The sequence below is a fragment of the Callorhinus ursinus genome, unplaced genomic scaffold (genome assembly GCF_003265705.2).
Source record: "Callorhinus ursinus isolate GAN/ISIS: 27379988/994484 unplaced genomic scaffold, GSC_fseal_2.0 scaffold14, whole genome shotgun sequence".
Lineage (NCBI taxonomy): Eukaryota > Metazoa > Chordata > Mammalia > Carnivora > Otariidae > Callorhinus > Callorhinus ursinus.
Window position 1 is genome coordinate 22,604,612 of NW_027397076.1, and position 13,091 is coordinate 22,617,702.

Below are 13,091 nucleotides of genomic sequence, written 5' to 3' on the forward strand. Positions count from 1 at the left end.
GCAGGCTTCACACAGAGCAGGGAGCCCGATGAAGGGCTTGATCCCAGGACCCTGGGATCATGACCTGAGCCGAAGGCAGACGCCCAAAGACCAAGCCACCCAGGCGCCCCGACATAAATGATTTTTTTAAAAAAGGAACAAATACTGAACCACAAAAGATCTCAAAAATTCCAAAAGAACTGATATTACAGAGATCAAGTTATCTCACTACAATGTTAACACAAATGATCAGCAGTAAAAATAAAATTTTAAAAATGTGCTTATAAATTATGCAAATAAGAATTGAAATTATTTAAAAGGGTCACTTAATTAATTTGTAGTTTGCAATTAATACTGTACTTAGGGAGTAAATTATAATGTTGAAGCAATTTAATAGCAGTTGTTCAAATCCGAAAGCTAGAAAAGACAACTAAAAGAAATATATAAATAACATGAGAAAAGAAATTCACAAGAAAGCAAAAAAAAATACATTACCAACAATATCAAAAGTTGATTCTTTGAAAAAACTGATAGACAAATGTTTAGCAAGACTGATACAAAAAGAAAGAGATAAGGTCAAAATAAGCAGCATTATGGAAAAGTGAATGTATCTACCAGTATAATCTAGGATTTAAAATAAAATAGTACTAACAAATTTATTGCAACACACTAAAAAATTAGATGAACAATTTTTTAAAAAAATTAAAATCCTTTTTTTAGAAAAGGAATTACCAAGGGACCCTGGGTGGCTCAGTCATTAGGCGTCTGCCTTTGGCTCGGGTCATGATCCCAGGGTTTTGGGATCGAACCCTGCATCGGGCTCAGTCCTAGGCAAGAAGCCTACTTGTCCCTTTCCCACTCCCCCTGCTTGTGTTCCCTCTCTCGCTATCTCTTTCTCTGTCAAATAAATAAATAAAATCTTTAAAAATATAATAAAAATTTAAAAAAAGGAATTACCAAAATTTACTCAATTAAGAAATAGTTAAATAGACCAATAGAAAAATTCAATTAATAATAAAGTATCTCTATGTAACACCTCCCTTCCTACTTTCCTCAGTTTCCTAGGCAAGTAATGAACAATTTCTATCTTATGTAAGAGTATTTGAGAGACTAGGAGTGTTAACTTTGGATCTCATTTTACAATGCTCAAATAACCTTGATTTAAAAAACAATTGTAAGGGAAATATAAACAAAAAACAAAAAATTTCATTTTTGTATATAGATGAAAAACTAAATAAAATATGAAAAAGTTGGACTCATCAATTTAAATAAAAAGTAATAGTACATCATAGTCAAGTGGGATTTATTCCAGGAATAAAAGCATGTGTGAACACCAGAAAAATGTTGAATATAAATATCATAAAAGAAATTAAAGTTTAAAAACCATAAGATTGCCTTTAGAGCATAAGGTAAGAATTTGCTATATCTGGGTCTCTCTGTTCCTCAGACATGCCCTGTAAACTCCTGTTAGGGTCTTTTCACTGACTTTTCTGCCTGGAACATCTGCAAGGCTAACTTCTACAAGTCCTTCGAGTCATTGTTCCAATAAAATCTCAGAGGCTTATCCTGACAACTCAATTTAAAATTGAACTGCACCCTCCTTCCCCTGAATCTTCTAACCCCCTTAGCCTACTTTATCTTTTCTTATTTTATAGCACTGCGCTCTTTTAAACATATTATATGATTTACTTATTATGTTTACTGTAAATTTTATGCCTTCCCTTGCCCCACTCCACTAGATTATAAATTCTATGAGGGTAGGGATATTTGTTTATTTTGCTTACTGATATATTTCAAGCACTTAGGACTGTCTCTGCTATACAATAAGTACCCAATAAATATTTGTTGAATGAAATAGTTCATGATTTAAAAACTCAGTAAATTAGTAATGAAATTTCTTTAAATCAGAAATAGTCTATGCCAAAAACACATTTTAAAATGAAGAACGGAGGGCGCCTGGGTGGCTCAGTTGGTTGAGCAACTGCCTTGTGCTCGGGTCATGATCCTGGAGTCCCAGCATTGAGTCCCGCATGGGCGGGTTTCCTGCTCAGTGGGGAGTCTGCTTCTCCCGCTGACCCTCCCCCCCTCACGCTCTCTCTCTCTCTCATTCTCTCTCTCTCAAATAAATAAAATCTTTAAAAAAATAAAATGAAGAAAGGTTTTCAGTTATCACACATTGTTCAGCTGTACCAGTGGAAGGAATATTGAATATTTTCATACTGCTGAAAAAATAGCTGTGCCTTAGTCCCCCAAGTTCCTCCTTTCTGCTATTTTAGTCACCCTGGCTCCCTTCCTGGGATGCTTGTTCTCTTTATGCTCAATTTCTTTGGTCAGTACAATTATAGTTATTAGTTACAGAAAATTAAATATTTTTGATGTCACCATTATTTAAATCACACATGAAAGAAAACATAGAATGAAATCACCTGAGGAGAGTATGGAGAGAAAAAAAAAAAAGATATAAGGACCAAGGACAGAGCCCCAAAGCCATTAACATTTAGAAAGAGAAGAATAAAAGAAGATGAATAAAGAGTTACCAGATGTCAGAAAAAACCTGTAAGCATTTATTTTCATAAAAATCAAAAGAAAAAGAATCTTGAATTTGTCCTGTTTTCCTCAAATGATGGTTGAAATTCTGGAAACAACACTGTGAGTTTTAAACCATACCAATTGATTTGATCGCTTTGAAATTTGTCAATTCAGTTAACCCATCCTCTACCTATAGAGAGATCAAATAATATAGTTACTTGTCTTGCTTCTACCTCTCAGCCCTTGATTAGTCAAGAAGACGTAGGTTGAATAGGATATTCACTAGGTATTTTGGGGTTCTCAGACTTTGGTGTCATAAAAATTTCAAAACTGTATATCAAATAAACTTTAGTATGGAGAATACTATAATAAAATTTTTATCAGAAAAAAAGATTTTCCACAATATACTACATATAACAAATAGGATAATTAATATAATATCATGGTGTGGATTGATTTAAATATTTTCCTTTAGTACTGTGATTTTTAAATCTTTTTCTGGCATATCTTTGCATTGTTTTTCTGAACTCTGGTGCTATACCTTTGGGAGTTTTTGCATAATGTTATCATTTTGAGGGATTTGGTTCTTAAAAGTAGGTATCAAATTCAGAAAGTGATTTAGATAGGGGCAGGTATTTACATTATCTAACAGATGCCTTCTGACTATAAACATGGACAACCACAGTCTCATCTTTTTCTTCTGCAATGTGTGGCTAATAATTATACCTCTTGCATAGAGTTAGTGTAAGAATTAGGAAAAATAAGGCATTTAAATTACTCTGCACATTGCCAAGGCACATTCCTAACTTTGAATCAATACTTGCTAATATTAACTACAGTGTGGCCAAAAAGACTAGCCTCCCTTTACTTGTGGATTGAAATCTAAGTCTTACTCTTTCCCTTCTGCCACACCAACACCATGTGATCATTTTCCCCCGTGTGACAAAGAAAGCACCCAATAACTGTTAGCTAAAAGATATTAGCAATTGGACATTAGATCACTGAAGGGTCTTTATTGTTAAAATTAAAAATAGATACTTTTTACCTCTAGGTTTCTAGGATCTCCTTTTGGGATCTTTTCACCACTCCCCACCCCTCTCCACTTCTTTTCTTTTTTTTTTTTTCAAAGATTTTATTTATTTGAGAGAGAGAGATAGCGAGAGAGAGAGCACGAGCAGGGGGGAGAAGGAGAAGCAGGCTCCCCACTGAGCAGGGAGCCCGACATGGGGCTGGATCGCAGGACCCTGAGATCATGACCTGAGCGGAAGGCAGACGCCCAACCGACTGAGCCACCCAGGCGCCCCTCCACTTTTTATTTTCAAAGGTGACTAGCCCTTGTGTTAATTCTATATTTTCCTCCTGTTAAAATTTATACATTCACTTAAGGTTTACAAGATAGCATTAAAAAACATGAACTCTGAAGCGAGCCAGATCTGGGTTAAAATCTCCATTTTGTCATTGAACTATCTATGTGCTTTCTCTTGTTTCTTCTTCTCGTTGGCTTCAAGATGTGAATTAGTATTAGTCATTCTTGAGGGTATCACTCCACAAATATTTTGTGACTTGTAGCTTTGTATATGTATTTGAGGTAGGTGTCAAATGTCAGTGAACAAGTGTGAGGAGGGAATACTTGTAGGCAAGTAGGCCTTCTTTGTACTGCTATAAACCATTCTTGTAAGCATACAGAAAACTTTGTTTCCCACAGATAAGCCTAGTCCTGGTTATGGAAGACATAGCATTACTTATTTTCTTAAATTCTTCTCAGTTGTTATTGGTATTATTTCTACTGTATATCAATTTCAGTACATAAAATGATATATATCAACATAAATATTTGCCTGTCACCAATATATGAAGTAAAAAACAAATTATACACGATGTTCTGTAAGAGGTTTTTTGTAACTGTTTCTTATTTTTTTCCCGTGGGACATCTGTCAGAGTATTTATTTACTCATGGCAGGGAAGGGGCATCCAGGGAATCAAATCTAATTTAATTAAAAAAATATTTTAAAGGTGAGATTGGAAGAGACTGAGAAAAACTCTCTTGGCTGCGTTAAAAGCTAAGGATTAGTTGCAATGTTCTGACCTGAAATTTAGGTCTTGTGATTTCTTTCCAGGACATTTTTCACTGCATGAAAAACCTGTCTGCAATGGCCTTGTTATTTAATTCAATCTTAATTGGATACAACCCGTCAAAATCTGAGGGATTGTTGGAAGGCCTAAAAGCGCACAAAGGTATTTTTTAATGGTAACATTAATCGTCTGGAAGTGAAAAATGTCTTTCATCAAGTCACTGAACCTTTCTGCTATAATTTGTTTTAGGCTTATTTTGCATTTCTTTCAAATTTTTAAAGGACTTAAAGTTGCAAGGACATAAAATTTAATCTGTAGAGCATATGCCCTGTTTAGGGGAAGATTCAGCCATTTTCAAAGGAAGGCTTAGCTTTATGTTCAGTGAGGTAGATGTTAGGGATTCTCCACGTGGCTTAATTATATGTATGTCTTGATTGCCTTCATGTTGTACTGAGACCCCTTGGGGAAGACTCCGATGCTAAGGGACCAGCATAGGGTGAGGACCAGCTCCCTAAAGCAGCCTTTCCTAACCTGGCCAGAATCCCTGAGCGCTATCAGGCCAGCGTTTGGTGGAGAAGCAAATGCCAGATGGCTTTTCTTTTGCAAGAGATGTAAATGGCCGGCTTGAGAGACAGCTAGGGAAAAGGGTTCTTTGGGTCACCCACCCACTTCTTGTCCCGTCACGGACTCTCGGAGAATATTAGAGGGTGCGAGGCAGGACCGTTTCTATTGTTATCCTCGCTGAGACAAAGGCGCGGGCGGGCAACTGGTGCTTGTCCTCTGCGTTGGGTGGGTTAAAGGAGGCTGGCATGTCAGGGGTAGCCCTTTGGTTTTGCTTCGGAGCGGACTTGCCCGGTCCGTGCCGCCCCGGCGGGCCCATCCTGGAGCGGAGGGAGGACGCGGCTGGGCAGCCGCAGCGGCCTCTGCGTCAAGGAGCGGTGGGGCGGGGAGGTGCGGCGCCCAGCCTGGCGACCTGGCTCCCTTCCCCCGCGGCGCCCGCAGCCTCCCCCTCTCCCCCGCAGCCGGTCGGCGGCCGCAGCGCGGGCGGGCCGGGCACGTGGGCGCCTCCGTCACACCCTCACTCACACCCTCACACACACCCGCGCGCACGCACCCGCGCGCCTGCATCTCGTGCTCTTTCCCTGGCCGACATACAGGCGCTCAGGAGTCTTTCGTACGTAGTCAGCCCGCAGGGCAGCGACCCCCTCAGCCCAGCCCCAGGGCCCGCCCCTGGCAAGCCGCTGCTTCTCTCTCGACAGCTCCTCCGCGGCCTCCGTCGCAGCCACCTGGGCCCGACGCTTTGGCCGCTGCTGCTGCTGTCGGGACCTGGAAGACCCAAGAGGTGCCCGGTGGAGACAGGCGAACGGTAATGACACGCTCCTACTGCTAAGGGCACGGTTTTAGGTAGGGCGGGGCTCACCGTTAGCCACCCTGGAGCCGGGGGACTGGGACGCGAGCGGACTTGATGGATGGATCCCGGGAAGGACTTAGGCTGGGTCCTGGGATGAGGGGGGGGGCAGCTGCAAAGCTTTTGAGGGTGAACTTGGGCTGAGCGGGCGACGCTCCAGGCTGGGTCCTGCACCTGTGCACAATGGGGGGTGGGGGGTGACGAGTAGGGGGGGAAGCACATGTGGCGAAACGTGCCGCCATCCTTCCTTCTCGTCGTGGAACTCGCCTACAGCATCCCCGAGAGACTAGTCGTTTCCAAGTCAAGTCAGGGCTGGCTGGACGGGTGGGGTCCGACTGGGGCAAGTCCGAGAGGAAAGTTGGTAGGGTCCGGACGAAGCGAGGCGCTTCCGAGGTTCTAGGTGAGTTGGAAGCCGATCCCCGCGCGGGTGGGCGGTAGGGCGGGGAGAGGAGCCAGTCTCATTCCTCATTCGCTTCTCGTCGCTTTTGCCACTGCTGAGGGCGGCTACCGGAGGCTCTGTGTTTTCACGTGACCCTCGTTCCCTTTTGCCCGAGGAATCCTGCGATAAAACGTCCGTAAGTGGGCCTTTCCGCGCACAAGGCACGTGGCTACTGGAGAAAGCACAACCTGTGTGTTTCTGCGCATCCAGGAATTTGAGAGTGTGCCGGTGAGATGGTGATGCTGGGGATTTTAAGGAGAGGATGGGAGGAATTGGAAAGCCAGAACGTTTCTACACCATTTACTTGGCTTGTCCGTGAGTGGCCTGGGCAGAGGACGATTTTGAATATAGGGAGAGGTTTTCAAATCATAACACGCAGGCAAACCAGCCTTATAAACATGAGCGAATCGAAACGCCCGGCCGAGACATCCCGGGTACAGGTGTGACCCACCCAGTCGCAGAGGCCGCGGGAGCGGGAATTCTTTTCCGTTAAGACAAGGAGCGGCGTTGGCCGCGCTTTGGAGAGGGAAGCCCCCAGGCTCGCGCTTAGTGTCTCGCTCTCTTCCCTCTTTCCATCTTCTTCCTTCCAAGGGAAAGGCTGGAGTAAGACGGGGCGGGGTCCGCACTCAGGCGCGGTGACGTCAGCAGTGTTTGGGTGCTTATGCAAATGAGGCTGCGTCCGTTTCTCCCAGTCTGGCCGGGCCCTTCCAGGTCTTAAAGGTAGACGCAGCCTTACTTAGTCTGCACCATTTGTGTGGTTCACTACCCAGAAACACGGGAGGACTGAAGGGTTTGTTTTATGTACTGCGTTTAAGCGCCTCATCACGCAGTTTTCAAAGCTGTTTTATACCTGTCATTGGTTGGTTGCTTTCCCAGGATACCAGGCACTATGTGTTTGCTTTAGGAAGTATTCTCTGACGAAGCAACCTGATAGAGCTTCTTACCCCACCCAGCCTCATTTCCGCAAGAACGGTGCTGAGATACCGACCTACTTGCGTCTTTGGCGCCTAGGTTTGACTTGCGTCGTAGGTACTTAATAAGTACTTGATGATGGACTGAATTGCCCGCGAAGAGTTTTTACCTCATTAAATTCGGAGTATTCGATCATCAGAATTATATATTTTATTTTTGTGTGCGTACCCTCTATTCACATGATCAATGATCCATGTTGATTTATTGGAGTAAAATATATTACAGAATTCATTGATCATTTTCCTCCAAGCGAAACATTTAATGTGTTCTTTCTTTCAGGAAGACAGGAATTAACACTATTTTGAAAGGAAGATAAAATTTTCCTGTTTGTTGACAGGTTTTCTTTTTTCTGATTGCATTGCGGTATTCTTGATTCAAAAATTACTTTATACTCCCAATATATGTTAACTCAAGATATAATATTTTAAAGGCTTAAGAAAGATATTTATACATGTTTCTAGAAAACGAGTGTTCTGTCATCCAAATGATAACGTAAATAAGAAACACTGCCTTGGTCTGTTCAGGCTGCTGTAGCAAAATAACATAAATTGGGTGCTTTATAATCAACAGAAATTTATTTCTCATAGTTCTGGAGGCTGAGAAATTCAAGGCATCAGCAGATTTGGTGTCTGGTGAGAGCCTGCTTCCTGCTTCTTAGGTGGTGCCTTTCACTGTATCCTCACATGTTGGAAGGGGCTAGTTAGCTTTCTGGGGTTACTTTTATTACCCAAAAGGCCCCATCTCCTAATACCATCATCTTGGGGTTAGAATGTCAACATATGAATTTGGAGTGGAGGACACAAACATTCAAGCCATAGCAAATAGTAGAAGAATTTAATTGGCTAAGAGCCATTTGAGATACCAATAATCAAACGAAATGCCTTACTTGTCAATTATTAAGTTAGTAAGTAAAGTAAGTTAGAATAATTACTAAAACCTAAACTCTATATTTATAATCATTAATTTACTCAATGATCAGAGTTCAAATTTTGCTGAGTCCATGTTAGAAAATATGCTGCCCTGTCATAAAATAAAACTTGTGTATGAATAGGTAAGAAAGTTGCATTCTGTTGAACTCTGGGGTTATTACCCAGGTAGTAAAAAAATCATTGACTTGGATTGATAGACCTGAAAGAGACCTTGCTTATTATCAAAAGCTCTGAAAACTTTTACTTCTCAATTTACTTCTCAACTTCTTTTGGGTAGTGTGTGACTATTATTACATACATAGGCATGATTGGATATATTAATATATTCTATGCAGAGTAATATTTTTTAAGATTTTATTTATTAGAGAGAGAGAATGAGTGGAGGGTGGAAAGAGGGAAGAGCAGGCTCCCTGCTGAGCAGGGACTGGATCCCAGAACCCTGAGATCATGACCTGAGCCAAAGGCAGATGCTTAACCTACTGAGCCACCCAGGCGCCCCTATGCAGAGTAATATTAAGATAGTTTCTGAACAAAATTCCATGGGCATAGTCTAATGCATGAAAACATTTAAAGTTACATGGCAGGAGGAATCTTTATGTTTATTTCCAATTTCCCTTATAATTTAAAATAAGTCCTAACTACTGTTCTGAATATATTTAGTAAATTTTGTATGGATGTATCTAATTAAATATTTACTTTGACCAATAATGATTTTCTCATATTTCTCTGTGAATAACAAGCCCCAGACACTGGGCTACAGGATAGTTTTATTTATTTATTTATTTTTATTTTTTTAAAGATTTTATTTATTTATTTGACAGAGAGAGAGAGAGATAGCGAGAGCAGGAACACAAGCAGGGGGAGTGGGAGAGGGAGAAGCAGGCTTCCCGCCGAGCAGGGAGCCCGATGTGGGACTCGATCCCAGGACCCCGAGATCACGACCTGAGCCGAAGGCAGACGCTTAACGACTGAGCCACCCAGGCGCCCCGCTACAGGATAGTTTTAAATGCTCAGTATCACTTGATATAGAAGACTGTTTTCAGTCTTGAAGGTCACTTTATTTCCTTTTGATTAATGCACTAAGGTATGCTTTCACACAAGATTCATTGATTGTTATCTTTGAATGAAATGCTTACACTGGGAGCTTTTTCACCTATCAGATTGGCAAAGATCAAAAAATTACTCACTGTATTGAAGAGGGCAGAGGGAAACAGGCACCTCTCATATATGGCTTGTAGTTCAAGTTGAGACAACTTTTATAAAGGGCCACTTGGCAGTATTTACCAAAATTGTAGAAGCACATAACCTTTGATCAAGTAGGTCCACTCCTAGGAATTTATTCTACAGATATGCAAATGCCAGATATACAGAGTCACTTGCTTGAACATTGAGGCAGATTATCAGAAATGACCTAAATATATACTCGTACCATGGTCTATCATACAATTAAGACAAAACAGAACGAATAAACAAAAACCAAACAATTGTATTGAAAGCAAGAGCTTTTGAAAGCTTTTTAAATGAAAAACCAAGATGCAGAGTTATGCATATGGTGACTGTTGTGTAAGAAGAAACAGGTTGGGTGGGTGGGGCGAAAACACGTATCAGCTTGGATATATATACACCAATACCTGTGGAGGACTTTGGTGACTTACAGGGAAGTAGGGGTGGGACTGATATGCTGAGGGACAAAGTGGGAAGATACTTTTCACTCTGTGCCCTTTAATACTATATTACTATACTATTTATTCAAAGTATACATTAAAATATATTCTAAAGTGAAGGTAATAGCAAATACCCATGGGAGAACAGTATCTAGGCATCAGATGCTATAGAATGAGTAAGGTATAAAAGTCAATGGGTATTTTGGCTCCATGATTTTCATAGTTTCTGAATTTACAAGAGAGTTTTTGCTTTCAACATTCTTAGTGATAAAATTATATTAGAGCAGCAGATGGGATTTAGTGGATTCACTGAATTTATCCAGTATTATCAGCATAAAAATACAAAAAAAAAACTTAGTGAGTTGACTGGGGCTTTAAAGAAATTTTATTTTGAGATGGCTATAGATTCACATGTAGTTGTTAAGAAATAATACAGAGAGCTTGTGTGTGCTTGTCACGCAGTTTCCTGAAAATGTAACATCTTGCAAAACTGTATTACAGCTTCATAATCAGAGTATTGACATTGATAAAGTCAAGTAACAGAACAGTTCCATCACTGTAAGGATTCTTGTGTTGCCCTTTATAATCACAACCACATCACTCTGCTCTTCGTATTTATTTTGCATTTCAAGAATGTTATTGAAATGGAATCATATAGTACACAACATTTTGTAATTGGCTTTTTCCACTCAGCGTAATTGTCTATAAATTCATCTAAGCTGTAGTGTATATCAATAGTTTATTTTTATTTTTGAGTAGTACTCCATGGTATGGATTTACCAAAGTTTGTTTAACTATTCACCCATTGAATGACATCTGGGTCGTTTCCAGTTTAGGGTTATTATGAATAAAGCTGCTATGGATACTCATTTACAGGTTTTATGGAACATAAATTCTCATTTCTCCAGGATAAATGCCCAGGAGTGTAATTGCTGGATTATATGGTAGCTGCATGTTTAGTTTTCCAGAGCACTGTGCCATTTTGCATTCTCACCAGCAATGTATGAATGATCAGTTTCTTTGTATCCTTGCCAGAATTTTGTTGTCATTATATTTTAGCCATTTTGAGAGGTATGCAGTGACATCTCATTGTAGTTTTAATTAGCATTTCCTTAATGGCTAATAATGTTGAACCTCATTTCATGTGCTCATTTGCCATCCAGATATCATATTCAGTGAAATATCCCTGTATATTTTTTACCCATTTTAAAATTATTTTTAATTGTTGAGTTTTATGAATTTTTATAGGTCCTAAATACCTGCCCTTCCCCAGATACATGGTCTGCAAATATTTTTCTTCCAGTCTTTAGCTTATTCTTTCATCCTCTAAATAGGTTCTTTCATAAAGCAAAAGTTTTTAATGTTGAAGTTCAGTTTACTAAATTTTGCTTTTGATGTCATATCTAAGAATTCTTTGCTTTGCTCTAGATCTCAAAGATTTTCTCCAATGACTTATTTTTGAAAGTTTTATACTTTATGTTTTACCTGTAAGTCCATGATGCAGTTTGAGTTAAGCGTTGTATAGGTGTGAAATTTAGGTTGAGGTTGTATCTTTGCCTAGAGATATCCATATTCCAGAACCATTGTTGAAAGGGCTGTCATTCTTTCTCCATTGAAATTATGTTTGCACCTTTGTCAAAAATCAGTTGGGTGTATTTTTGTGGGTCTATTTATGAGTACTCTCTTCTGTTTCATTGATCTATGTGTCTATCCTTCTGCTAAGATAACACAATCTTTATTACTGTAGGTATAAAATAAATCTTCAAATCAGGTAGAATGATTCCTTGATTCCTCTCACTTCATTCTTCCTTTCTAAATTGTTGAAGGTATTTTAGTTTTCTGCCTTTTTATATGAATTTTAAAATAATTTTATCTATAATTTTTTTCTGGGATTTTATAGGAATTGCATTAAACTTGTATATCAATTTAGGGAGAATTTACATATTTACTATGTTAGTCTCCCAAACCATGAACATGGTAGTTATGTCTGCTTATGTATTTAGATCTTTTTTTATTGTTTTCATCAGCACTTCGTAGTTTTCAGCATAAAAGTACTGTCCATGTTTTGTAGATTTCTTGGAATTTTCAATGTAGACAACCAGAATGTCTGCAAATATGGAAAATTTTCTTTCTTTCCAATCCAAATGCCTTAGATTTCCTTTTCTTTCCTTATTGCACTAGCTAGAACTTTCAGTACTCTGCCCACTCTTAAAAGTATGAGAGTGGGCATTCTTGTTTCCGATCTTAAGGCAAAAGCATTCAGTCTTTCATTGGTAAGTATACCAACTGTATGTTTTTTGCAGGTGATTTTTATCAAATTGAGAAAGTTTCCTTTTATTTCTAGTTGGGTTTTTTTTGACAATTTTTAAATTACAAGTAGATATTGAATTTTGTCAAATGCCTTTTCTGTATCAATCAATATAGTCATATGATTTTTTTCTTTAGCCTGTTATGGTATATTACATTATTGATTTTGAATACTGAACCAGCCCTGTATACCTAGAATCAAGCCCATTTGGTCATGGTATATAATTCTTATTATATATTGCTGAGTTCTGTTTTCTAATACTGTGTTGAGGAATTTTGTGTCCATATTCATAAGAGATATAGATTTATAGTTTTTTGCATTGTTTTTATTCCTGGTATTGTCTTCAGAGTAACAGAGTAATACTAGCTTAATAAAATGAATGTGCAGTGTTCCATTATCTTGTATTGTCTAGAAGAGATTGTGTAGAGTTGGTGTTAATTCTTCTTTAAATGTTTAATAAGATTCCCTAGTGAAACCAGCTAGGTCTAGAGATTGCTTTTGTGAGAATTTTAAATAATGTGCATTTAAGTTCTTTAACAGATACAGAGTTATTACATGATCTGTTTGATATTGGGTAAGTTGTGGTAGTTTGTGTTTTTTGAGGAATTTGTCCATTTCATCTAAGTTGTTTATTTATGTGTGTAGTGTTTTGCTATTATTCTCTTATGATCATTTTGATGTCTGTAAGTTTTGTTGTGATAATCCCTGTTGCATTTCTGATATACAAATGTCTTAAATATAAGACTGACCACATGGAACTTTACAAAAGAATAACTAAATGTGTCTCTCA

The 13,091-nt window shown here is 39.0% G+C and overlaps 1 protein-coding gene across 4 annotated transcripts in view; it reads left to right on the forward strand.

Moving 5' to 3' along the window:
- The first annotated feature begins 6,314 nt into the window (after positions 1-6,314).
- Positions 6,315-13,091, forward strand: part of SLC6A15 (solute carrier family 6 member 15) — a 42,840-nt gene continuing 36,063 nt past the window's right edge. For 3 of the 4 annotated variants that reach the window (XR_012380671.1, XR_012380670.1, XM_025882533.2), the window contains exon 1: positions 6,543-6,656. The gene's annotated coding sequence lies outside the window, so the exon portion shown is untranslated. Of the gene's footprint in view, positions 6,390-6,542; positions 6,657-13,091 lie in introns of those variants that run through there. The other variant, XM_073900581.1, reaches the window with a different exon arrangement.